This window comes from Capricornis sumatraensis, chromosome 5, assembly GCF_032405125.1.
Source record: "Capricornis sumatraensis isolate serow.1 chromosome 5, serow.2, whole genome shotgun sequence".
NCBI lineage: Eukaryota > Metazoa > Chordata > Mammalia > Artiodactyla > Bovidae > Capricornis > Capricornis sumatraensis.
The window spans coordinates 8,648,953-8,676,571 of NC_091073.1; positions in this window are offsets into that span (position 1 = coordinate 8,648,953).

A 27,619-nucleotide genomic window follows, 5' to 3' on the forward strand; every position below is an offset into this window, starting at 1 on the left:
ACGAGTTTGCATTCCATTATTCATTATTGAAATTAATGGACTTGATAGTACATATAAATTGAAACTAAATTATTAGGCATATTCAAAATAAAAATTGTTAGATTTTGCATTTGAAAAGAAATTCCTATCAAATATCTCAATTCCCAAAATGCTAATTTATTCTTCTCTTAACTGTTTTTTTCTTACTATTACTAGTATGACTATTTCAATGTATATTTCTTTTTGCTTGATGTAACTTTTTTCCTTTCTTTCATTTTCAGCCTTTCCATGTCTTTTTTTTAAATTTTATTTTATTTTATTTTATTTTTTACTTTACAATACTGTATTCATTTTGCCATACATTGACATGAATCCACCACGGGTGTACATGAGTTCCCAATCCTGAACGCCCCTCACACCACCCTCCCCATATCATCTCTCTGGGTCATCCCAGTGCACCAGCCCCAAGCATCCTGTATCCTGTATCGAACCTAGACTGGTGACTCGTTTCTTACATGATAGTATACATGTTTCAATACCATTCTCCCAATCATTTCACCCTCTCCCTCTCCCACAGAATCCAGAAGTCTGTTCTATACATCTGTGTCTCTTTTGCTGTCTCGCATACAGGGTTATTGTTACCATCTTTCTAAATTCCATATATATGTGTTAGTATACTGTATTGGTGTTTTTCTTTCTGGCTTACTTCACTCTGCATAATTGGCTCCAGTTTCATCCACCTCATTAGAACTAATTCGAATTTATTCTTTTTAATGGCTGAGTAATACTCTATTGTGTATATGTACCACAGCTTTCTTATGCCTTCATCTGCTGATGGACATCTAGGTTGCTTCATGTTCTGGCTATTATAAACAGTGCTGCGATGAACATTGGGGTACATGGTCTCTTTCAATTCTGGTTTCCTCGATGTATATGCCCAGCAGTGGGATTGCTGGGTCATAAGGCAGTTCTATTTCCAGTTTTTTAAGGAATCTCCACACTGTTCTCCATAGTGGCTGAACTAGTTTGCATTCCCACCAACAGTGTAAGAGGGTTCCCTTTCCTCCACACCCTCTCCAGCATTTAGTGCTTGTAGACTTTTGGATCACAGCCATTCTGACTGGTGTGAAATGGTACCTCATTGTGGTTTTGATTTTCATTTCTCTGATAATGAGTGATGTTGAGCATCTTTTCATGTGTTTGTTAGCCATCCATATGTCTTCTTTGGAGAAATATCTATTTAGTTCTTTGGCTCATTTTTTGATTGGGTCATTTATTTTCTGGAATTAAGCTGCATAAGTTGCTTGTATATTTTTGAGATTAGTTGTTTGACTGTTGCTTCATTTGTTATTATTTTCTCCCATTCTGAAGGCTGTCTTTTCACCTTGCTTATATTTTCCTTTGTTGTGCAGAAGCTTTTAATTTTAATTATATCCCATTTATTTATTTTTGCTTTTATTTCCAGTATTCTGGGAGGTGGATCATAGAGGATCCTGCTGTGATTTATGTCAGAGAGTGTTTTGCCTATGTTCTCCCCTAGGAGTTTTACAGTTTCTGGTCTTATGTTTAGATCTTTAATCCATTTTGAGTTTATTTTTGTGTATGGTGTTAGAAAGTGTTCTAGCTTCATTCTTTTATAAGTGGTTGACCAGTTTTCCCAGCACCACTTGTTAAAGAGATTGTCTTTAATCCATTGTATATTCTTGCCTCCTTTGTCGAAGATAAGGCATCCATAGGTGTGTGGATTAACATATGGGCTTGCTATTTTGTTCCATTGATCTATATTTCTGTCTTTGTGCCGGTAACATACTGTCTTGATGACTGTGGCTTTGTAGTAGAGCCTGAAGTCAGGCAGGTTGATTCCTCCAGTTCCATTCTTCTTGCTCAAATGAATTTCTTGAAAATAGCACTTTTTTTTTTTTTCAGAATGATGCATGTTACTTTTTATGTGATATTTTTAATACACTTAAATTCAGTGTAACCAGTAACATCAGTCAGTTCATTCACTCAGTCATGTCTGACTCTTCACGACCCCATAGACTGCAGCACATCAACCTTCCATGTCCCTCGCCAACATCTGGAGTTTGCTCATACTCAAGTCCATCAAGTCAGTGATGCCATCCAACCATCTCATCCTCAGTTGTCCCCTTCTTTTCCTGCCTTCAATCTTTCCCAGCATCAGGATCTTTTCCAACGAGTCATTTCTTTGCATCAGGTTGCCAAATTATTGGAGTTTCAGCTTCAACATCAGCCCTTCTAATGAATATTCAGGACTGATTTCCCTTAGAATGGACTGGTTGAATCTTCTTGCAGTCCAAGGGACTCTCAAGAGTCTTCTCCAGCACCACACTTCAAAAGCATCAATTCTTCAGCGCTCAGCTTTCTTTATAGTCCACCTCTCACATCCATACATGACTACTGTAAAAGCCATAGCTTTGACTAGACAGACCTTTGTTGGTAATGTCTCTGCTTTTTAATATGCTCTAGGTTTTTCCAGTGGTGTTTCCAGTGGTTTTTCCAGTGGTGAACTGAACTGAACTAAGTTGGTGATAGCTTTTCTTCCAAGGACCAAGCATCTTTTAATTTTAATTCTAGTCTCTACTCTCTAAATATTAATATTTCAATAGTTATACTAAATATTACATTATTTCTAATCTTCCATTTTTTTAACTTTTAATTTTATATTACAGTAGAGTTGATTAGCAATGTTGTGATAGTTTCAGGTGGATAACAAAGGGCCTTAGCTATACATACACATGTATTCAATTCTTTCCCAAACTCCACTCCCATCCATGCTGCCACATAACATAGATCAAGTTCCCTGTTCTATCCAGTAGGCCCTTGTTGGTTATCCATTTTAAATGCAGAATTGCTTACATGTCCATCCCAAACTCCCTAACTATCCCTTATCCTTATCCTTCCACCCTGGTTACCATATGCTCATTCTCAAAGCCTGTGGGTCTGTTTCTATTTTATAAATAAGGTTGTTTGTATATTTCCTTTTGCACTCCACATATAAGGTATGTTATAAAATCTTTCTCCTTCTCTGTCTGAGGTATACTTTTAACATATCTTTAAACGCTGAATGTAGCCTGACATCAGAATTCAGCATCCCTGTATCTCTATGTCTCAAATTCCTATTTGAGCCTTTTTTATACTCTTCATTTTTCTGCTGAAACAACTTATTTAATCTCGCATGTTGCTGACTTTTTCCATAAGAGCCTTTAACATGTTAATCATAGTCATCTAAATTCTAATAGTTTCAATAATCCCCATTGCAGTCTGATCCTGATGACTACTGTGTCTCTTCAGATGGTGCTATTTCTTCCCTGTTTGTACACTTTGTAATGTTCCATTGACAGCCAGAAGCATTGTATAGTACTCAGATAAATAATTATGCTCCAGGATAAGCACACACTTCCTTCTGCTGGGACTTTGCTGTGTGGATTTGTGTTTATCTGCTTAGGAGTCGGGCTGGGTTGTAAGTGTTCTGTTGCTGTGGCTACCCTCGGTGCGACGGAGGCTTCCAGTCCCTCTAGCAATGAATCCCTATGGACAGGAGCAACTACAGAGGGGTTTCCGCACTGTCTAGTCTGGGTTTGACCTTAGGTCCTCCCCAGAGGAAATCCATCTCTTGCAGCTCCCCTGATGTATTCTACTTAAAGCTTGTCAGTGTGGTTGTGGGGCAGGGAAAGGCACATTATGTGATGTTCTGATGAAGCCTCAGAACTAGGAAGGGGCACTGTCACCCAGAATTTCTTCTGCTACTTTTCTGGATTTAATGTTGAACCTAATACCTACTCCTGCACCTAAGCTGGGGTAGAGGTTTTTTCTTTCCTTTCTTTCCCTCTCTTAATTACAGTGATTTTTCACTCTGTGCTCAGCAGTGTTCTCAATAGTTTTATTGCCTTTCCTCCTTCAGATTAAGGCTTTGGCTCCATATAAAGAAATATGGAGGGATGTTTCTGGGCAGAATTGTCTCAGAGACTGCAGTTACACTCTCCTAGTTCTACATGGGAAACTTTCCAAGGACTCTCCGCAGTATTCCTTGTGAGTACCAGGTGTGTGCAAACCCACAATGAGGAAAAACTTGCAAGAGGGTCCAAATCCCTCCACATCTGTAGCTAATAAGGCTGCACACCCAGGCTGGCCCATAGTAATCCATCAGCAGTTGATTAGAAATGTCGGGTTGAAACTTCCCCTGGGCTAATATGGCCTTGATAATGTCTTTCCAGTAAGAAAATCCCTAGGTCCTGCTTCTCTTCTCTTTTTCTAGATTTCAGGTTAGCTGTTTGCTCTGTAATATCAGTTTTCAAATATTTCCAAGAAACCTTTATAATTTGCTGTTTGTCCAGCTTTTCACTTGTTCAGATGGAAGTAGCGAAGATTCTCTCCTTGACCAGACTCCAGGTAGCGCCTTCTGAGTCCTCTTCTCATCTAGCCCTCCTCCCTCAACCCCTGAAGACTTGGACAAACACTGACATAGTTTCTAACAGCTCAGGGCTGCCCTCCTTTATATGCCTGCTTGAGAAAGCTCAAGGCTAACAGAGAATTGACTGTTTGTCCCAGTCAACACCTGAGATGGGGCTTCTGTCCCCTGCCCCTGCCTCCAGAAGTGCCAGGTGGAAACCCTTGTGTGTCACGGATCCAACACCCCTTCCCACTTTCTGTAACTTTTCATTTCCTTGATTCTTTGGAGCCCCTCATCACCTCATTTCCCCCTCCTTTCTCTGCCTTAAAATGCCTGTCACCTGTCCACAGATCACAGTTGAGTTCACTTCATTGAACCTCTCCCTATTGCAGGAGTTACTGCCCATTAAGATCTGCCATAATGACTTTTCCTGCCTCAGGCTTTGTTGATCTTTACAGGAGTAGCACTCTTTTCAGCCCTCTGTATTTCTGAGCTGAACCTGAAAGTCTGAATTATAACATGGGTTTATGTGCAGTTAAATAAAATGCTTTTCTTATGTATAAGTACCTCCTGTATTCCATACAGACATCCTTGACTACCTACTCAACAGCCTGAACAGAGAACCTTCAATGTCTTGAATGTGTCTAACTGCAGCCCTGAAACATAAGTGTTTTATTTCTGAGAGTATCTAACTGACCCGCCAAATAATGTATGAATATAAATGAGGCAGAAGGTCTGAATTCCTTAATCTCAGTCTAAAGAGTCAGTCTTCCTGGTAATTCCTTGTTGCAGAAGTTGAAAGTCGTCCTTATACTTACCTAATAACTTTTCATTTTCTAACTAATACAGAAAAGTGAAGCTTTATACCTCTTGAACATAAAAGAAATTACTTTTATTTTATTCCCAAGATCTGTCAAATTTAGCTTTCCAATTCAATGCAGAAGAGTTATATCTCTCTGCATATTTACAGAGAGCCAAAACCTTAGACTTGTGTTTCTCACATTTGAGTGGCTCTCAGAAGCACAGTGGTTGATGAAGTAAAATGCCACTTCAGTGACTTGTGCATCTAAAGCAAAATGCTTTCTGGGAAGTCAACTGAAATGCTTTCGCTACTGATGTGATCACTTTTATGTTGGAACTATAAAGTTAATAAAAGCACAGTGGAGGATAGTCTACCATGCCCTTTGTTTTATTTTATCCAAGGGGAGCCTAACTTTTGCAGTTATAGTAAAGTATGGTGCTGTTTCCATTATAAATTCCAATTTACATGACTTTATAGCATAGCTCTGAGAGTTCAAGATGGACTCCAATTTCCAAAGCAGCATCAGCCCAGGAGCAAGATTGGAAATGGCTTGTCCCTGTTATAAAATTCAAAGGATGGGAAATATGAAATAGGAGTTTTCTTGACTGCATTCCTTTTTCTCTGATAAAATACATACCTATAACTGAAAATATATGCTAGTATATTGAATGCAGTATTGAAAGTCATTTCTGTTTATTGTGTGCTGCCAGGCCCTTGAATATGATGTGAAGATAATGGCTTGCATAATAATAAAACTTTGAATAGCCTCAAAAACAGTCAATACCAAAAATCTTATTTTCTCTTAAATTCAATAACATAGTAGCTGAAAAAAATTAGAATAGGTGGCATAATTATAAATAGTGCATTATAATTATTATTAAAATGCATTATTAAAATCTATGACTATGAACAACACATAACACATTATTAGAGTAAAATACTAAGCTTGAATAAAGAATATTTAATTTCAGGTACTAAACCATACATACGGAGAAGGCAATGGCACCCCACTCCATTACTCTTGCCTGGAAAATCCCCTGGGTGGAGGAGCCTGGTAGGCTGCAGTCCATGGGGTCGCTAAGAGTCAGACACGACTGAGCGACTTCACTTTCACTTTTCACTTTCATGCATTGGAGAAGGAAATAGCAACCCACTCCAGTGTTCTTGCCTGGAGAATCCCAGGGATGGTGGAGCCTGGTGGGCTGCTGTCTATTGGGTCTCACAGAGTCAGACACGACTGAAGTGACTTAGCAGCAGGACTCTTTCAAATTGGGCTTCCCCGGTGGCTCAGAAAGTAAAGTGTCTGCCTACAATGCGGGAGACCCGGGTTCGATCCCTGAGTCGGAAAAATCGCCTGGAGAAGGAAATGGCAACCCACTCCAGTACTCTTGCCTGGAAAATCCCATGGTCTGAGAAGGCTGGTAGGCTATAGTCCATGGGGTTGCAAAGAGTCCCATGCGACTGAGCGACTAGGAATCTTTCAAATTAGGAAAGGACAATTTTACCCCTTGCCTCTATTTCCTATTTCTAATATGCATTTTGTTTTTAAAACATAAAGTCATGATATCACTGCCAGGAGAATAGTCCTCTGCAACATTTTTAAATGTTTTGTAAAACAAGAGCAAGAACATTGCTTTTCCTAAGGCAAGACATTGAAAAGAACAAAATCCTAAAGGGTGTTTGTAAAGCACTGTAGCTGCTGTAATGAGTGTGACAAATCGTTCTCAGCACCACAGTGGATGAGAAAGCAGACTCCCTGAGATGCAGCAGGGCAGTCAGGAACCTCAGGCTGCTATTTCATGCTCTGAAAAACACCATCTCTGCTTATTTCTAGAAAAGTGTTAGGGGCTTCTGCTCCCAGAGGGTGCTTATCCACCATCCTCCATGATGGCCTAGGGGATGAGACCACTTCCAGGTGAGAAGGGTTCATCTGTTTGATAGAAGACACTCTCAGTTCTCCTTCTATGAGCTGAGAAGAAAAATTTGTATAGTCTTGGAGGCTCCCCTTTTCTCAGATTATGGTAACATAGTGACAGCTGGCCCAGCAAATCTGAGGTCAGATCAAAAGGGCAGGCACCAGTCACTAGTCTTAGAGCCTCCTTTCCAGTGATGCCCCTTCCTGGTTCTGGACACTTTCCTGATTACACAGTCACTTAACTCCCCTGCTCTTCATCCTATAATTATGGAGAGCATGAATGGGTGGTTCTTTTCAAGGGAATGTTGGCTAGGGGGCAGCAGACCACCTATATCTGACCTGAAATGCCAGCTGTAAAGATGTCAGTAGAAGGTGGACCCTGTATCACTTCTTTACCTATTGATGTCTCTTTTTCTTAGATACTACATTTTAAAATTTTTTCTATATTGAGAATTATATGAAAATATCAATTTCTCAGGCAATATAATTTTAACTAAAGAACATTTTCTACAATAGCACAATCATATCCATTTCCCTCTACTATATTTGGAAAAAAAAAACAATTATTTTTAGTGATACTCTTATTAGAAACTATCCTAGTTTCAACATATTAGCATTTTGTTTTCAAGTTTAAATTATAGTATTTTAAGCAGCCATGCATAATGACATATCCCTACCCCAGAGTCACAAAGTTAAATAGATGAGAATCTATTAGTATTCAGATGAAAAGAATTGCCTAGGTCACTGCCACATGGAAAGAGTCAGGAACAAAGCCATAATAAAGATCTCAGCATCCAATATCACTGAGGAAAGTAGATTCAAAAATCCATAACAAGATTCTGGCAAGCAAAATCCAACAGCACATTAAAAGGCTCATACATTGTGATCAAGTGGGCTTTATCCCAGGGATCTAAGGATACTTAAATATACTCAAATAAATCAATGTGAGAAGCCATATTAACAAGTTCAAAGATTAAAATCATATGATAATTTCAGTAGATGCAGAGAAAGCTTTTGACAAAATTCAGTACCCATTTATGACAAAAACTATCCAGAAAGTAAGCACAGAAGAAACCTAACTCAGCATAGTAAAGGTCTTACATGACAAATCCACAACAAACATTATTCTCAATGGTGAAAAATTGAAAGCATTTCTCTAAATTAGGAACAAGACAAGGGTACCCACTCTTGCCACTATTATTCAACATAATCTCTGAAGTCCTAGCCATAGCCATTAGAGAAGAAAAAGAAATTAAAGGAATCCAGATTGGAAAAGAAGTAAAACTCTCACTGCTTATAGATGACATGATACTATACAGACAACACCCTAGAGATGCCACCATAAAATTACTAGAACTAATCAATGAAGACTGTAAAGTTGCAAGATATAAAATAAATACACAGAAATCTCTTGCATTCCTATACACTATCAATGAAAAAACAGAAAGAGAAATTAAGGAAGCAATCACATTCACTACTGCAACAAAATGATAAAATACCTAGTAGTAAATCTATCTAAATAGACAAAACCTGTATGCAGAAAACTGTAAGAAACTGATTAGAGAAATCAAAGGTGATACAAATAGATGGAGAAATATACCATGCTCTTGAACTGGAAGAATCAATGTAGTGAAAATGAACATTCTACTCAAAGCAATCTACAGATTCAATGCAATGCCTATCAAACTACCAATAATATTTATCACAGAACTAGAACAAAAATTTCGCAGTTTGTATGGAAACACACACACAAACCTTAAATAGACAAATTATCTTGAGGAAAAAAAAAAAAGAAAACAGAGCTGGAGGACTCAATCTTTTTGACTTCAGACTGTGCTGCAAAGCTAGAGTCATCAAAATAGTATGATACTAGCACACACACACAAAAAGCAGAAATAGAGATCAATGGGGTAAGATAGAAAGCCCAGAGATAAACTCATGCACCTATGGCCACCTTATATCTCACAAAGGAAGCCAGTCACAAAGGGGGCAAGAATATACCATGGAGGAAAGACAGCCTCTTCAATAAGAGGTGCAAAGAAAACTGAAGAGCTATGTGTAAAACAATGAAATTAGAACATGTCCTAACACCATGCCAAAAAATAAACTCAAAATGGATTAAAAACTTAAATGTAAGGCCAGAAAATATAAAGCTCTTAGAGGAAAACATGGGCAGTACACTCTTTGACATAAATCACAGCAAAATCCTCTTTGATCTCCTAATGTAATGGAAATAAAAGCAAAAATAGACAAATGGAACTAATTAAACTTAAAAACTTTTGCACAGCAAAGGAAATAAAAAACAAGACTAAAATACAACCCTCAGAATGGCAGAAAATAATGGCAAATGAAACAACTGACAAAGGATTAATCTCCAAAATATATAAGCAGCTCATCAATAGCAGAAAAAAAAAAAAAAGTCCAATCAAAAAATAGGTAGAAGATCTAAACAGACATTTCTGCCAAGTAGAAATGCAAAAGATCTAAACAAACTCATGAAAAGAAGCTCAACATCTCTTATTATTCAGTTAAGTTCAGTTCAGTTCACTCAGTCGTGTCTGATTCTTTGCGACCCCATCAATCGCAGCACGCCAGGCCTCCCTGTCCATCACCATCTCCCGGATTTCACTCAGACTCACGTCCATCAAGACAGTGATGCCATCCAGCCATCTCATCCTCTATAGTCCCCTTCTCCTCCTGCCCCCAATCCCTCCCAGCATCAGAGTCTTTTCCAATGAGTCAACTCTTCACATGAGGTGGCCAAAGTACTGGAGTTTCAGCTTCAGCATCATCCCTTCCAAGGAAATCCCAGGGCTGATCTCCTTCAGAATGGACTGATTGGATCTCCTTGCAGTCCAACGGACTCTCAAGAGTCTTCTCCAACACCGCAGTACAAAAGCATCAATTCTTCAGTGCTCAGCTTTCTTCACAGTCCAACTCTCACATCCATACATGACCACAGGAAAAGCCATAGCCTTGACTAGACGGACCTTAGTTGGCAAAGTAATGTCTCTGCTTTTGAATATACTATCTAGATTGATCATAACTTTTCTTCCAAGGAGTAAGTGTTTTTAATTTCATTGCTGAAATCACAATCTGCAGTGATTTTGGAGCCCCCCCCCCCCAAAAAAAAAGTCTGACACTGTTTCCCCATCTATTTCCCATGAAGTGATGGGACTGGATGCCAGAAATGCTAATCAAAACTACAATGAAGTATCAACTCATGCCAGTCAGAATGGCCAGCATAAAAAACACTACAAACAATAAATGCTAGGGAGGATTTGGAAAAAAAAGGAGCCCTTCTACATTATTGGTGGGAATGTAAACTGATAAAGCCATTATGGAGACGAGTATGGAATTTTCTTAAAAATCTAGGAATAAATCCACCAAATGGCCCAATAATCTCACTAAGGGGCATATGCCCTAAGAAAGCTACAATTCTAAAAGACACATGTACCACAGTGCTCATTTCATCACCGTTACAATAGCCAGGACATAGAAGCAGCCAATGTCCATTGTCAGAAAAATGGATAAAGATGACATGGTACATATACAGAATGGAATATTACTGAACCATAAAAAAGAATGCAATGGAATCAGTTCTGATGAAGAGGATGAACCTAGAGCCTGTTATACAGAATAAAGTAAGTCAGAAATAAAATATATATATATATATATATATATATATCATATTTTAACACATATATTTGGAATCTAGAAAAATGGTATTGATAAACCTATTTTCAGGGAACAAATGGAGACACAGATGTAGAGAATGGACTTGTGGACACAGTGAGAGAAGAGAGCATGGATTGGATGCAGAAAGTAGTATCAATGTATATACACTATCATATGCGAAAAAGAAGCTGGTGAGAAGTTGCTATTCAACACAGGGAGCCCGGCATCATGCTCTGTGATGATCCAGAGGGGTGGGTTGAGCGAGGGGGAGGGAGGCTCAGGCAGGAGAGTATACATAAAATTATGGTTGACTTGCACTGTTTTACGGCAGTAACCAACACAACTTTGTAAAGCAATTTTCCTTTAATTAAAAAATAAATTTAAAAAATTCAACCCCTCAAAAAAAGAATAGCTATATGTATAACTGAATCACTCACTTTTCTGTACACCTGAAACTAACACAAATTGTTAATCAACTATACTCCAACATAAAATAAAAATTTTAGCACTAAACCAATTAATAAAAACCTGTCTTTTAAACCAATTGCTATAGGTTCTGGCATAAAGTGAAGCCTTATTCATATGTAGAGTACATCATGAGAAATGCTGGGCTGGAAGAAGCACAAGCTGGAATCAAGATTGCTGGGAGAAATATCAATAACCTCAGATATGCAGATGACACCACCCTTATGGCAGAAAGTGAAGAGGAAGTAAAAAGCCTCTTGATGAAAGTGAAAGAGGAGAGTGAAAAAGTTGGCTTAAAGCTCAACATTCAAAAAACGAAGATCATGGCATCTGGTCCCATCACTTCATGGGAAATAGATGGGGAAACAGTGGAAACAGTGTCAGACTTTATTTTTGTGGGCTACAAAATCACTGCAGATGGTGACTGTAGCCATGAAATTAAAAAAAAAAACGCTTACTCCTTGGAAGGAAAGTTATGACCAACCTAGACAGCATGTTGAAAAGGAGAGACATTACTTTGTCAACAAAGGGCTGTCTAGTCAAGGCTATGGTTTTTCCAGTGGTCATGTGTGGATGTGAAAGTTGCACTGTGAAGAAAGCTGAGCACCGAAGAATTGATGCTTTTGAACTGTGGTGTTGGAGAAGACTCTTGAGAGTCCCTTGGACTGCAAGGAGATCCAGCCAGTCCATTCTAAACGAGATCAGCCCTGGGTGTTCTTTGGAAGGAATGATGCTAAAGCTGAAACTCCAGTGCTTTGGCCACCTCATGCGAAGAGTTGACTCATTGGAAAAGACTCTGATGCTGGGAGGGATTGGGGGCAGGAGGAGAAGGGGATGACAGAGGATGAGATGGCTGGTTGGCATCACTGACCCAATGGACGTGAGTCTGAGTGAACTCCAGGAGATGGTGATGGACAGGGAGGCCTGGCATGCTGTGATTCATGGGGCACAAAGAATCAGACACGACTGAGCGACTGAACTGAACTGAACTGAAAGAGATAAATTTTGCCTTTAATTTTGCTCTCCGTTATTGAACTTTTCAACCACTTCTCATCTTTCACACTGCTACATACAGCAGTAAGAGAATGTATCAATTCCCTTTGGTCAACACAGTTAACCAAAGTGCTGAAGGCTTAGTGTTTGGCCACTAAAAATTGCTGTTAAACACTCTTTATAGAAGTCATCTGTGTAATATGGAATGATATCCTGCATCACTTTGGTGAATTTAAATTATTCCGCCATCTGGAGCAGGAGAAATGCACCATGAAAGTCTAGGATTTAGTGACTTAGGATTCAGTTTTGTTTTGTTTTGTTTCCTACAAGGTGTCAATTCCATAGGAAAATAGAATTTGCAGAAGTGTGAAGTTCAAAAAAGTCCGTGCACATTTGGGTGAACTATAAGAAATATCACCTGACAGAGGTTTAGAGAACCTATTGGAAGGAGCAGAATCTGAACATGAAAAGGCAATTTGAAGATATATTTGGAAATCTTCAATTCCAGGTTATGGTGACTATAACTTATTTTTGAGCATTAGAGACATCACTATATAATAATAGCTTAATGTAATAAGCAAGACTGAAGAGGTAAATGTTTCACTTTGTTTTAATTTAGTTGGCAAATTAAAATTAAAGCTATGTTTTTACAGCTTATAAAGATAGTGAAGAATAAGATACTAATAAATAACTATATAAATCATGCATTTGAGAAGGGATACTTTAGCATAAGTCTATCATATTGCAAAACTCAAAAGGATAACAATTCATGCTGCAATCTATATAGACAAATGACATTTTTATTGGAAGAAGAAGAGATGTATCATGGGCCCTGAAGTTGATCTAAAGCAAGGATTCATTTGGATCTCAGAAAGAAGTAAAATCCTGACTTCCATTCTCATTTCTGCTTTTGTTCAATATGCTGCTTTTAATCTGGTTTCTTAAGAAAGAAGAATGCTTTACCCACATGGTGCAGAACACGGCAACCAACTTTCCCTTTATTTTATTTTATGGTTTCAATCATTGAATTTAGAACAAATTTACTCCATCTCCCAAAGAAAAAAATGGGTATACAGAGTCATATGTTACTAGCCTGACATAGATGTTCTGATAATAATGCTGCTGCTGCTGCTGCTAAGTTGCTTCAGTCATGTGACCACATGGACTGCAGCCTACCAGGCTCCTCCATTCATGGAAGTCTCCAGGCAAGAGTACTGGAGTGGGGTGCCATTGCCTTCTCTGTCTGATAACAATATGTGCCTACAAAAGGACTGAGAAAGAGGAATAGCAATTTATTTTAAGAGAAGAATGCATACATTAAGAGAAGAATGCATACTGATAAATAATAGCCATCACAATCATGGGCATATAATGATTTGCAGGTGCTGTTTGATTAGTAAATCTGTATAAGTCATACACAATGGCAGATAATGGAATACTATATGAGATAAGATTGAGTTCTTTCCCTCATGGAGGGCATAGTACACATTGTATTTTTAAAATACATTCTTAGCTTTAGATTTAACCCCCAGGATGTGAGAAATAAAATGAGTTTACCTAGGTAAAGAATTTAAAGTCCCTGGTATATAGTAGCAATAGCATATGTATGTATTAATAACAAATGTTCAAACTTTTAATACCTTGAGCCTAGAGAGGTACTTACAGATCTTATACAGATTTGGATGCTGCTACCAATATCATCATGTCTAGTCAAGATCATTTTGCTTGCCAAGGAAGGAAATCTGAATCAAACTGTTTTTGTCAAAAAGGTAAAATTATAAACGCATTTAATCAGCTGACGGGATGTCAGCTGTATTGCAAGGAGTCTTTGTTAACAATGAACATAAGTGAACTTTAGAAAATTTAAGCAATTTGGTTGCTTACTGGAAACATAAGGGTTTATTCATAATCAAGTATAATCTGAAGAGTGATGCATCAAAAAGACCCAACTCGGAGCAGAGTGAGGAAACTGAAAGGCCAGAGGAAGGCTACAGGTTAGAGAAATGGATGTGGTCATCTGTGACTCTCTTGGTCCTAGTGTCACTCAGCCCAAGCTACAGACCTGTGAAAGAGGGCTCTTCACTCACCAATAACGGGTCAGGTCCTCCCTGTTGGCCAGAATCCTAGATGGAAAATTTTACCAAGGATATGTTGAGTGGTGGAGGCAAAAGTAGGAAGATTTGTACTTTCTAGAACAAGGGGAAATGATTTTGGAGAGAAAAGCAAGAGATATGTAGCACAATCTGTCAGAACTCAATGATGTCTAGGAATTCTGCAGGTTCTGTAGTTTGAACAAGAAAATGCATGCTATAATTTATGTACCTCAGTTTAAGCAAATTCTGAACAATGCATTTTCTTTAAAATTCCTAAACCGTAATTATTGGTGGTTAAATTTTTACTTTTCATTTCTAATGGCTTTCCTTTGAGGAAAACAGCAACAACAAAACACTGAATTATAACCCAAATTCCCTCTCTCTGCTATCCCACCCTCTGAGCACACTACACTATGGCTCTCTGACAAAATGAGATCTGAATTAATAATTTATATGTGGAATTAAAAGGAAAAATATTTTTAACTCTGCTGCTGCTGCTAAGTCACTTCAGTTGTGTCCAACTCTGTGAAATCCCATAGACGACAGCCCACCAGGCTCCCCCATCCCTGGGATCCTCCAGGCAAGAACACTGGAGTGGGTTGCCGTTTCCTTCTCCAATGCATGAAAGTGAAAAGTGAAAGTGAAGTCGCTCAGTCGTGTCCGACTCTTCACGACCCCATGGACTGCAGCCTACCAAGCTCCTCCATCCATGGGATTTTCCAGGCAAGAGTACTGGAGTGGGGTGCCATTGTCTTCTTCGTTTTAACTCTGCAGTTTTTCCTAAATTTGTATCATTATCGATAACACACAGCAATTATCACAACTCTGTATGTAAATAGCTTTTGGATTCCTTTTCTAATTTAAATTTATTTATTTTAATTGGAAGCTAATTACTTTTTATCGGTTCTCTTATCATCAGGATACCATTTTCCAAACTAAAACAATATAGTGAAAACAGTTTTTAAAAATATGTATGCTTATATGGAAATTTCAAATGTAATCCAAGTCCAAAGGTTGGTTAAGTATAGTTTCCTCTTCTTTCACCTGAAATACAATCCCTGTTTATAACTGTCAGCAGACATTACTTAGTATCCACAGTTATCAGTTCTTTGGGGAATACAAAGATATTTTCAGTGTTTTGGGTTTCACTAAAATTCCCATTTTATATTTACAATAAAACCTGCCAGGATAGGTGAAACAACCAAGCATCTATGCATTCAGATAAAAAGCCAAGTTTGCAATTGGGTAGAGACCAGGTAGGCTCCCCAGCCTAGTGAGTGATGAAAGAGTCTTTATAAATCTCTCTCACACCAGGAATTTGATAGAGACTGACCCATAGCTATTCCTACTCAAGCCACAAGCACAGGTGGCCCCAAAATGTAATTTATGTATCTAAGTTCTGATTCTTTTTTGTATATTCAGTTAAATAATTCACACTCTGTGTTTCTTGTCATAACAGTAGAATCATGTATTAATGCAAAACAGTACAGATTTCCCAGGCATGAGTTTAACTATTTTTTTTAAGATGCCATAAAATACATATTTATCCAGGCATTTAAAGCATCCCTGGGGCAAAACGAGCCAGAGCAGGATTAAATACAATGACCTGAATCCTGACAACTTCTCATTTGTCTGCCCATCTTTGCTCCATCAGAGTTTCACGCTCCATTTTCTCCCCCAGTTTTTGGACCCACAGGTCAGGTAATAGAGGCCAAAACCACAAATAGTATTTCAAATGATGTAGAATAAACACAAGTGGAGTAGGAAATGGCAATCCACTCCAGTATTCTTGCCTGGAAAATTCCATGGACAGAGAAATTTGTAGACTATAGTCCATGGGGGTTGCAAAGTCAGATATGACTGAAGACACATGCACTCTCATGCAGGAAAAAAAAAAAAAATTAACCTGTAAAATTTACTAAAAGTCTACTCTGTTAGTTTGTGACAAAAGGAGCCTTGACCTTCCTAGAGTTAAGGGACTGATCAGGAAGGCAAGGTAAAAGTTATGTAATGGTAAGATGTAATCCAACAACAGTATAGCCTGGTGTTTGCACCACTTACCTGTAGGGTACACACAGGACTAATCCAATGCAACATAGGCACCATTTAGCTCAGTTGGAGGTGATGAAGGATTAAGTCACAGAGGAGCTGAGTGTTAAAGATAGTCAGGAATTAAGTAGAAGAAATGGTTACTGATAAAGGTTATGCTGCTGCTGCTGCTGCTGCTGCTGCTAAGTCGCTTCAGTCGTATCTGACTGTGTGCTACCTCATAGACAGAAGCCCACCAGGCTCCCCCGTCCCTGGGATTCTCCAGGCAAGAACACTGGAGTGGGTTGCCATTTCCTTCTCCAATGCATGAAAGTGAAAAATCAAAGTGAATTCATTCAGTCGTGTCTGACTCTTCGCGACCCCATGGACTGCAGCCTACCAAGCTCCTCCATCCATGGGATTTTCCAGGCAAGAGTACTGGAGTGGGGTGCCATTGCCTTCTCCGATAAAGGTTGTAGACAGTGGGAAAGGCAAATGTTAATTTATGAAGGCAAAAATAAAAATAACACTCAGAAGAAAGAAAAGTTGGGCTAAACTGAATCTGTGTCAGACGTCAAAGTGCATGAACAAAGAACACAGATGGAATCAGTATTATCAGAAACTTGGAAAAATAGGAAAAGAGGCCAGACTCAGTGCAAGCAGCGATGGAGGTAAGACTTGGGAACCATAAGAGTTGATTCAGGAAGTAGGTGTGGGGTCCTGAATTTTAGCAACAGCATCCTTTTCCCATGGGATATTCCCAACAAGCAGAGGCAGAGCTAAAAAGACACACCCTGAACTTCACGTCCTTCAATTAGTGACTTATTTTTTCCACCCCTCTATATCCAAGCTCCTTGGAAATAAAATCTTCAATAACTGCATCAATGATATCAACTACACATAGTCTTTATTTTATTTTGATAGGATAAAATATGCAAAGTACAAAGGAATCGAAAAGAAGATGGCAATCGGTAATGCGCCTACTATTTACCAGGATCCTCCCTGGTTTCTCTTTCTGATACACTCTCCTTTAACTACTCAGCTCTGTACCCCAATCTGGACTCATGCATAGTGTCAACATAACCCTTTCCCCCTGACTTCTGGTTTAGTTCAGCCAAAGGGGACCACAAGTTTAAGAAAGAAAGAAGAGTGAGATATAGGTTTCTACTTTTATCTCCATCCATGATGCCGAACTTCGGCAGGGTCCTTTGACCAGAAGTCCCAGTTTCTATCAAAAGTTTCTTTAACACCTTCTTCTCCCTCCCTCCTCTGCCCTTTCTCCCTCGTCTCATTTCTGTCTCATGATAACCACTCCCTCTGTTATCCTTCCAGGCTTGTGGTGGTGACGATGCCTCCACTTTAATTAGTCCTGGATACTGGAATCTTTTAGGTTTCCCTATACCCTGATTACCACTTTATAAGTAGTTTCTATATAACCCGCAAATCATCCAAACTGAGTGTGCCATCTGTTACACTGCCTGGACTCTGACTGATCCAGTAATCAGCACCAGGAGTCTGAGGACATAGACCTCTAGGACACGCTGCAGTCAGATTGCTCCATTTGGAGAAGTGCAGAGTGACTGCCCAGTTGGGTGAGAACAAAACTCAGATGATCGTGGCTGCAGTAGAATTGTGCCTACAGGTGCATCTCATGGTCTTGGATACTCATGCACCTGAGGCAATGGGTCACTCTAGGCTTCCGAGTGGTTTGAAAGATGAAGCCTCAGCTGACTTCTTGATGGTCCAAGTACCCAAGGAACAGAAAAAATTAATTGTTGGACAGTCAATTGATACTAATTCACAGGAAACATTAGAAACATTCCATGACAGGTCTGAGGAGGGCTCTACCCTTGCAATCCCAGGACAAGTATGGCAGAACTCAAAGCCTGGTGGGAAGAATCTTTTACACTAGAATAAGACTCCCCTGATAGCACAGTTGATGAAGAATCTGCCTGCAATACAGGAGACCCCATTTCAATTCCTGGGCTGGGAAGATCCACTGTAGAAGGGATAGGCTACCCACTCCAGTGATTTGGGCTTCCCCTGTGTCTCAGGTAGTAAAAAATCCACCCGCAATGAGGGAGACCTGGGTTTGATCCCCCTGAGTTGGGAAGATCCCCTGGAAAAGAGAAAGGCCACCCACTCCAGTATTCTGGCCTAGAGAATTCCATGGACTGTTTAGTCTGTGGGGTCACCAAGAGACATGACTGAGCATCTTTCACACTAGAATAATGGGCACTGAATAATCCACGAGATCAGGAATGGGAACACTTAAATAGACACAGAAAAGTCAGAGAGTCTTAAGCCCTAGACTCTTAAGGGAGACAATATTCTTCTCAAATGATTTCCAATTATACCTTCCGAAGTACTTGCTAATAGGAATCTCCCGAAGACACAGACTTGCCATCTTCCATCATGGTGAGGCCACTGTGAGATTTAAGTCCCAGGATAAGGGACAGAGATGCAATTACAAGAGCCACTTGTGAAGAACTCACCCTCACACTGAAAAACATGCATTCATGATTTTTTGTAGGCAGCAGTCTGTAGAGTACATATGACAGTTCAAGGTCACTGTAGGTCCAGATGGGACTGGGTTAATTAAAATGAGCTTTCTCACCTAGGATTTAATGGGTTGACTCATGAACCTGATTCTGGCACTCACTTTCTGCTATTAGTGTAATTGGAGCCTGATGCTATGTTTTCATGAGTTAAGTAAGGTTCACAATTTGAGACATCTTTGTTACACTATCAGAGGGAGACAAAGTTTCAAGGGGGTGGTGTGGTTTGAAGGGACTGTGTGTAAGCAAGTCACTCAGCCTCCAATCATACTCCCCAGGAGAGCTCCAAAGACGTTTTCTTCACTGAGGCAAAATAATTTGATGAAGGCTGTGCAGTGTCCTTGACATTTTCCTGTCCTTTGAGGTTCTGGGAGGGAAAAGAGTGGTGGAAATTTTGCAGCAGAACTAGGTCCTCAGTCTCTGTGCAAGTAACATGATCTGGCAGTGAGGGTGGTGTGACCTGCACAGATGTATGGAAATCCCAGTTCCCAAAAAAGAGACATACAACATGCTAATGGGTTGTTACAATATTTCTAAAAATCATGGGTATAAACAAGTCACTCAGTGGTATCTGACTCCTTGCTACCTCATGGACTGTAGTCCACCAAGCTCCTCTGCCCAAGGAATTTCACAAGTAAGAATATGGGAGTGGATAGGCATTCCCTTCTCCAGGCACCCTTCCTGACCCAGGGACTGAACCCAGGTCTCCTGAGTGGCAGGAAGATTCTTTACCATTTGAACCAAGATAATTGAAGATAAGTTGTCATTTTCATTAAACAGGACTGGAATGCAGAAGTAGGAAGTCAAGAGATATTGGGAAAAAAAGGAAAATTTGGCCTTGGAGTACAAAACAAAGCAAGTCAAAGGCTAACAGAATATGTCATGGAACACACTGGTCATTGCAAATACCCTCTTCCAACAACACAATAGAAGACTCTACACATGATTATTACCAAATTGTCAATACTGAAATCATATTGATTATACTCTTTGCAGCCAAAGAGGGAGAAGTTCTATACAGTCAGCAAAAATAAGACTGGGAGTAGACTGTGGCTCAGATCATGGCCTCCTTATTGCCAAATTCTGACTTAAATTGAAGAAAGTAGGGAAAACCACTAGACCATTCAGGTATGACCTAAATCAAATCCCTTATGATTATACAGTAGAAGTGAAAAATAGATTCAAGGGATTAGATCTAATAGAGTGCCTTAAGAACAGTGGGTGGAGGTTCATGACATTCTACAAAAGGCAGTGATCAAGACTTTCCCCAAGAAAAAGAAATGTAAGAAGGAAAAATGGTTATCTGGGAAGACCTTACAAATAGCTGAGAAAAGAAGAGAAGCAAAAGACAAAGGAGAAAAATAAAGATATACTCATTTGAATGCAGAATTCCAAAGAATAGCGAAAGAGATAAGAAAGTCTTCCTGTGTCATCATTGCAAAGAAATAGAGGAAAATAATAGAATGGGAAAGACTAAAGATTTATTCAAGAAAATTAGAGATACCAAGGAACATTTCATGCAACAATAAGCAAAATAAAGGACAGAAATGGTATGGACGTAACAGAAGCGGAAGATATTAAGAAGAGGTGGCCAGAATTCACAGAAGAACTATACAAAAAAGATCTTCATGACCCAGATAACCACGACGGTGGGATCACATACCTAGAGCCAGACATCCTGGAATGTGAAGTCAAGTGGGCCTTAGGAAGCATCACTATGAACAAAGCTAGTGGAGGAGAAGGAATTCCAGTTGAGCTATTTCCAATCCTAAAATATGATGCTGTGAAAGTGCTGCACCCAATATGCCAGCAAATTTGGACAACTCAGCAGTGGCCACAAGACTCAAAAAGGTCAGTTTTCATTCCAATAGTAAAGAAAGGCAATGCCAAAGAATGTTCAAACTACCACACAATTGCACTTTCTCACACACTAGCAAAGTAATGCTCAAAATTGTGCAAGCCAGACTTTAACAGCATGTGAACTGTGAACTTCCGGATGTTCAAGCTGGATTTTAAAAAGGCAGAGGAACCAGAGATCAAATTGCCAACATCCATTGGATCATTGAAAAAGGATGAGAGTTCCAGAAAAACATCAACTTTTGCTTTATTTACTATGCCAATGCCTTTGACTGTGTGGATCACAAAAAACTGTGGAAAATTCTGAAAGAGATGGGCATACAAGACCACCTGACCTACCTCCTAAGAAATATGAATGAAGGTCAAGAAACAACAGTTAGCACTGGATATGGAACAGACTGGTTCCAAATAGGGAAAGGAGTACATCAAGGCTGTATATTGTCACCCTGCTTATTTAACTTATATGCAGAGTACATCATGTGAAATGCCAAGCTGGATGCAGTACAAGATGGAAGCATGATTTCTTGGAGAAATATCAATAACCTCAGATATGCTGATGGCACTAAGCTTATGGAAGAGAGTGAAGAAGAACTAAAGAGCCTCATGATGAAAATGAAAGAGGAGAATAAAGATGTTGGTCCATCACCAACACCTGGAGCTTACTCAAACTCACGTCCATCGAGTTGGTGATCCTCTGTCGTCCCATTCTCCTCCCACCTTCAAAGGTTCCCAGCATCAGGGTCTTTTCTAATGAGTCAGTTATTCACATCAGGTGGCCAAAGTATTAGAGTTTCAGCTTCAGGGTCTGTCCTTCCAATGAATATTCAGGACTGATTTCATTTAGGATGGACTGCTTGGGTCTCCTTGCAGTCCAAGGGATTCTCAAGAGTCTTCTCCAACACCACAGTTCAAAAGCACCCATTCTTCAGCGCTCAATTTTCTTTGAAATTCAACTCTCACATCCGTAGATGACTACTGGAAAAACTGTACCTTTGACTACATGGACCTTTGTTGGTAAAGTAATGTCTCTGCTTTTTAATATGCTGTATAGTTTGGTTACAGATTTTCTTGCAAGAAGCAGGTGTATTTTAATTTCATAGCTACAGTCACCACCTGCAGTGATTTTGAAGCCCCAAAAGATAAAGTCTCTCACTGTTTCCATTATTTACCATCTATTTTCCATGAAGGGATGGGACCAGATGCCATGATCTTAGTTTTCTGAATGTTGAGTTTTAGATCAATTTTTGTCATTCTCCTCTTTCACTTTCTCAAGAGGCTCTATAGTTTTTTCACTTTCTGCCATAAGGGTGGTGTCATCTGCATATTTGAGGTTATTGATGTTTCTCCCAGCAATCTTGATTCTTGTGTGTACTTCATCCAGCCCAGCATTTCTCACGATATACTCTACATATAAGTTAAATAAGCATGGTGACAATATGCAGCCTTGAAGTACCCCTTTCCCTTTTTGGAACCAGTCTGTGTTCCATGTCCAGTTCTTGAACTGTTGCTTCTTGACCTGCATGTAAATTTCTCAGGAGGCAGGTCAGGTGGTCTGGTATTCCCATCTCTAATAATTTTCCACAGTTTGTTGTGATCCACACAGTCAAAGGATTTGGTATAATCAATAAAGCAGAAAGAAATGTTTTTCTGGAACTCTCTTGCTGTTTTGATGATCTAGCAGATGTTTGCAATTTGATCTCTTATTCCTCTGCCTTTTCTAAATTCAGCTTGAACATTTGGAAGTTCACAATTCACATACTGTTGAAGTCTGACTTAGAGAATTTTGAGCATTACTTCGCTAATTTGTGAGATGAGTGCAACTGTGTAGTACTTTGAATATTCTTTGGCATTGCCTTCCTTTGGGATTGGAATGAAAACTGACCTTTTCCAGTCCTGTGGCCACTGCTGAGTTTTCCAGATTTGCTGATATATTGAGTTCAGCACTTTCAGAGCATCATCTTTTAGAATTTTGAAGTAGTTCAACTGGAATTACATTACCTCCACTAGCTTTTTTCGTAGTGATGCTTCTTAAGGCCCACTTGACTTCACATTCTAGGATGTCTGGCTCTAGGTGAGTGATCACACCATGGTGGTCATCTGAGTCATGAAGATCTTCTTTGAATACTTGCCACCTCTTCTTAATATCTTCTGCTTCTGTTAGGTCCATACCATTTGTCCTTTATTGTGCTCCTCTTTGAGTGAAATGTTCCTTTGGTATCACTAATTTTCTTAAAGGGATCTCTAGTCTTTCCCATTCTATTGTTTTCCTCTATTTCTTTGCACTGATCACTGAGGAAGGTTTTCTCATCACTCCTTGCTATATTTTGAAACTGTACATTCAAATGGGTATATCTTTCCTTTTCTCCTTTGCCTTTCACTTCTTTTCTTTTCTCAGCTATTTGTAAGGCTTTATCAGACAACCATTTTGCATTTTTGCATTTATTTTTTTGGCGATGATCTTAATCCCTGTCTCCTCTACAATGTCATGAACCTCCGTCCATAGTTCTTCAGGCACTCTGTCTATCAGATCTAATCCCTTGAATCTATTTTTCACTTCTACTGTATAATCATAAGTAAGTAAGTAAGCAAAGTCACTCAGTCGTTTCCGACTCTGTGACCCCATGGACTGCAGCCCACCAGGCTCCTCAGTCCATGGGATTCTCCAAGCAAGAATACTGGAGTGGGTTGCCATTTCCTTCTCCATAATCATAAGGGATTTGATTTAGATCATGCCTGAATGGTCTAGTGATCTTCCGTACTTTCTTCAATTTAAGTCTGAACGTGGCAATAAGGAGTTTATGGTCTGAGCCACAGTCAGCTCCCTGTCTTGTTTTTGCTGACTATATAGAGCTTCTCCATCTTTGGCTGCAAATATAATCAATCTGATTTCAGTACTGACCATCTGGTGATGCCCTTGCATAGTGTCTTCTCTTGTGTTGTTGGAAGAGGGTATTTGCTATAACTAGTGTTTTCCCTTTGCAAAAGTCTATTAGCCTTTGACCTGCTTCATTTTGTACTACAAGGCCAAATTTGCCTGTTACTCCAGGTATCTCTTGACTTCCTACTTTTGCATTCCAGTCCCTTATAATGAAGAAGACATCTTTTGGGGATGTTAGTTCTAGAAGGTCTTGTAGGTCTTCATAGAAATGTTCAACTTCAGCGTTACTGGTTGGGGCATAGGCTTGGATTACCGTGGTATTGAATGGTTTGCCTTGGAAATGAACAGAGATCATTCTGTCATTTTTGAGATTGCATCCAAGTACTGCATTTCAGACTCTTTTGTTGACCATGATGACTACTCCATTTCTTCTAAGGGATTCCTGACCACAGTAGTAGACATAATGATCGGCTGGCTTAAATTCACCCATTCCAGTCCATCTTAGTCTGCTGATTCCTAGAATGTCAGTGTTCACTCTTGCCATCTCGTTTGACCACTTCCAATTTGCCTTGATTCATGGACCTAACATTCCAGGTTCCTATGCAATATTGCTCTTACAGCATTGTTCTTTACTTCCAATACCAATCACATCCACAACTGGGTGTTGTTTTTGCTTTGGCTCCATCCTGTCATTCTTTTTGGAGTTATTTCTCCACTCTTCTCCAGTAGCATATTGGGCACCTACCAACCTGGCGATTTCATCTTTTAGTGTCATTCTTTTTTGTCTTTTCATGCTGTCCGTGGGATTTTCAAGGCAAGAATACGGAACTGGTTTAACATCCCCTTCTGCAGTGGACCACATTTAGTCAGACCTCTTCTCCATGACCCATCTGTCTTGGGTGGCCCTACAGGGCATGGCTCATAGTTTTATTGACTTAGACAATGCTGTGGTCCATATGATGAGTTTGGTTAGTTTTCTATGATTGTGGTTTTCATTCTGACTGCTTTCTGATGGATAAGGATAAGAGAATTATGGGTGCTTCCTGATGGGAGAGACTGACTGAGGGGGAAACTGGGTCTTGTTCTGATGGGCAGGGTCATGTTCAGTAAATCCTTAATCCAATTTTCTGTTGATGTGGGGCTGTGTTCCCTCCTTGTTGCTTGACATGAGGCCAAGCTACCACGGAGGTAATGGAGATAATGGTGACCTCTTTCCAAAGGTCCCATGCATGCACTGCTGCACTCAGTGCCTCTGACCCTGAAGCAGCCCACCGCCTACCCACACCTCTGCTGAAGACTCCAGGACACTCATGGGCATGTCTGGGTCAATTTCTTATGGTTTCACTGCTCCTTTCCCCTGGGTCCTTGTGCACACAAGGCTTTCTTTGTGCCCTCCAAAAGTCTGTTTCCCCAGTCCTGTGTAAGTTCTGGTGGTTCTATGGTGAGATTAATGGCAATCTCCTCCCAGAGGACTTAAACCATACCCAGGTCTGCTACACCCAGAACCCCAGCAGCAGGCCATTTCTGACCCATACCTTCACAGGAGACACTCAGACACAGTTCTGGCTCAATTTCTGTGGGTTGAGCATGCATTTTGTGCACTTCCCAGGTCTGAACAGCTCAGGGGACCAGGTGCTTGGCAAGCACAATATTTACTGTTGTAAATACCTTTGGTGAATAGTTAGACTGCTTCTTGCTTTGCACTATTACAGGTAAAACTATTATGAAATATTTTGCACATATATATATATATATATATACACATATATATGGATTTATTTTGGATATAAAAGTTACAGGGTATACATATGTTTCATTTTCATAAGTAATAAGTAAAGATAGACTATTTTCCAAAATGATTATATCAATATGTCATCCCATTAAATGCATGGGAATGACAATGGTTACATATCTTCACTAACATGAGTATCTGTAGCCTTATAATTTCCATTATTCTGGGGTGTTTGTAGTATTATCTCATTATAGTTTCACTCACCTATGAAGTGACATAACCAGTAGTCAAATTCAAGTCTGTTGGATTCACCTTTATACTCTAATCTAAAGCTTAATGGCCTAACTCCACTAATCCAGTAAAATTGTCTAGCTGAAATTTCTATATTTTAAAATATTATATTTCCTTTGAAATAACCATGAGCAAATAGCAAATGTGCCATTAAGGAATTTTTTTCCCTTTAAATTTCTAATATATAGTCATAGTTTAAGGAAATACTCAGTGAGCTATCTGTAAAAAAAACACTGTGTTTTCAGGGCACAGATAATTAAATGAGCAAAGAAAGGAAGGAGGGATGGGAGAAAGGAAGGAGGGAGGAAGGGAGGGTTCTTCTTACTGATGACAGCACATTTCAGCCTTTTATTCGTAACAATATATATTTTTTTTTTCCTGAGAGGAATAACAATCCTATGCAAGAAAGTTATTTGGATTGTATTTGCCAGTGTAATTAAGCTTTAAATAGGTGAGACTTAGAGGCAATGAAGTATACCTGTGTGTATCATTTCTGAAGATAATGTGCATTAGAATGTGAATATGATCTCACGTGTCTTTTGTATGGGCATCTTCCTGCTATTATCAAGTTGCAATCCCACAGTTTTCCAGTGGTTATCATGTCATGGATCTTCCCCTGTGGGATATAAAGAGGTCTGAATGTGTGTGTGTGTGTTCCAGTATTAAAGTATAGTGAAATTGCCCCCAAAATTGTGACAAACAATGTTTAAATATGTTTTCAAGATATCTTGTTTTCATATGAAGACAAATAAAACTATAGAAGCCAAAACGAAATATGAACTAAATAGCAAATAATCTTAATATCTTAGAAAATGTTCATTTAAGCATTTAACTAGCACACAGTATAGCAATATAAAATTAGATTTTATATACTAGAAAAATATACTTTATATTTATATATTTGATATAAGGACACTATGTAATGTGGGGAAAGATTGAGCTCAAGAAGAAAAGGGAACAACAGAATATGAGATGGTTAGATAGCATCACTGACTCAGTGTACTTGAGTTTGAGCAAACTCTGGGAGATAGTGAAGGACAGGGAAGCCTGGTGTGCATAGTTCATGGGGTTGCAAAGAATCAGACTTGGCCTAGAGACTGAGCAACAACAAAAGATTTTAAAATAAACTACTTATGAGATAAATAGCTGATAAAGTGTGAAGAAATATACTCAGTAATAACATAAACTTCTCATAATTAAAATTATATTAATATTTTGTGTAAATATTGTGATATTTAGAAGCATTCGATCACTACAGGAGACTATATTGCTCTAAATGTGGGCAGTCACATGCGGTTACTGCACTGACAAAGAGACTGTTGGTCATGCTCTCTTCCTTAATTGCCCTCGAGTCAGCCTGAAATCTATGCTCCAGTAAAAATGCATAAGAATTAATTGCACATTTTATTTATTTACTCACACAACCATCACTTTGGTTCATGAGGAGAGAAATAGGGAAAAGAGGAAAGTACTTACTAAATTGCTCTTAGGTTGCTAAAATCTCTACACTAGAAATTGTTTAGTTGTGTGCCCATGAGATAAATTATCTCAAAAAATACTAGAAATAAATTTAGTAAATAAAAAATACAAATGACTATATTGGAATAGAGCCATTCATAAAGTGAAAAAAAAAAAACATAATTTTCTCAAATTATCAAATCCATCAATGACCAAAGCATAGAGTTGTTACAAAACTTGAAGTAAATAAATTATTCTTTATATTAATCCTTAGCTAAATTGAAGATATATTTCTTTAGAACTTTAAAACGATTTGCCATATACTTGCTATGCATCTTTGAATCCTTTGGTAATTTATGCACTGGCACGTGCGCATGCATGCATGTGCACACACACACACACACACACACACATACATACATACATACAATCACTTGCTTCTATGGCTGAGCTGAGAGGACCTTGGCATGTAGTTCATCTG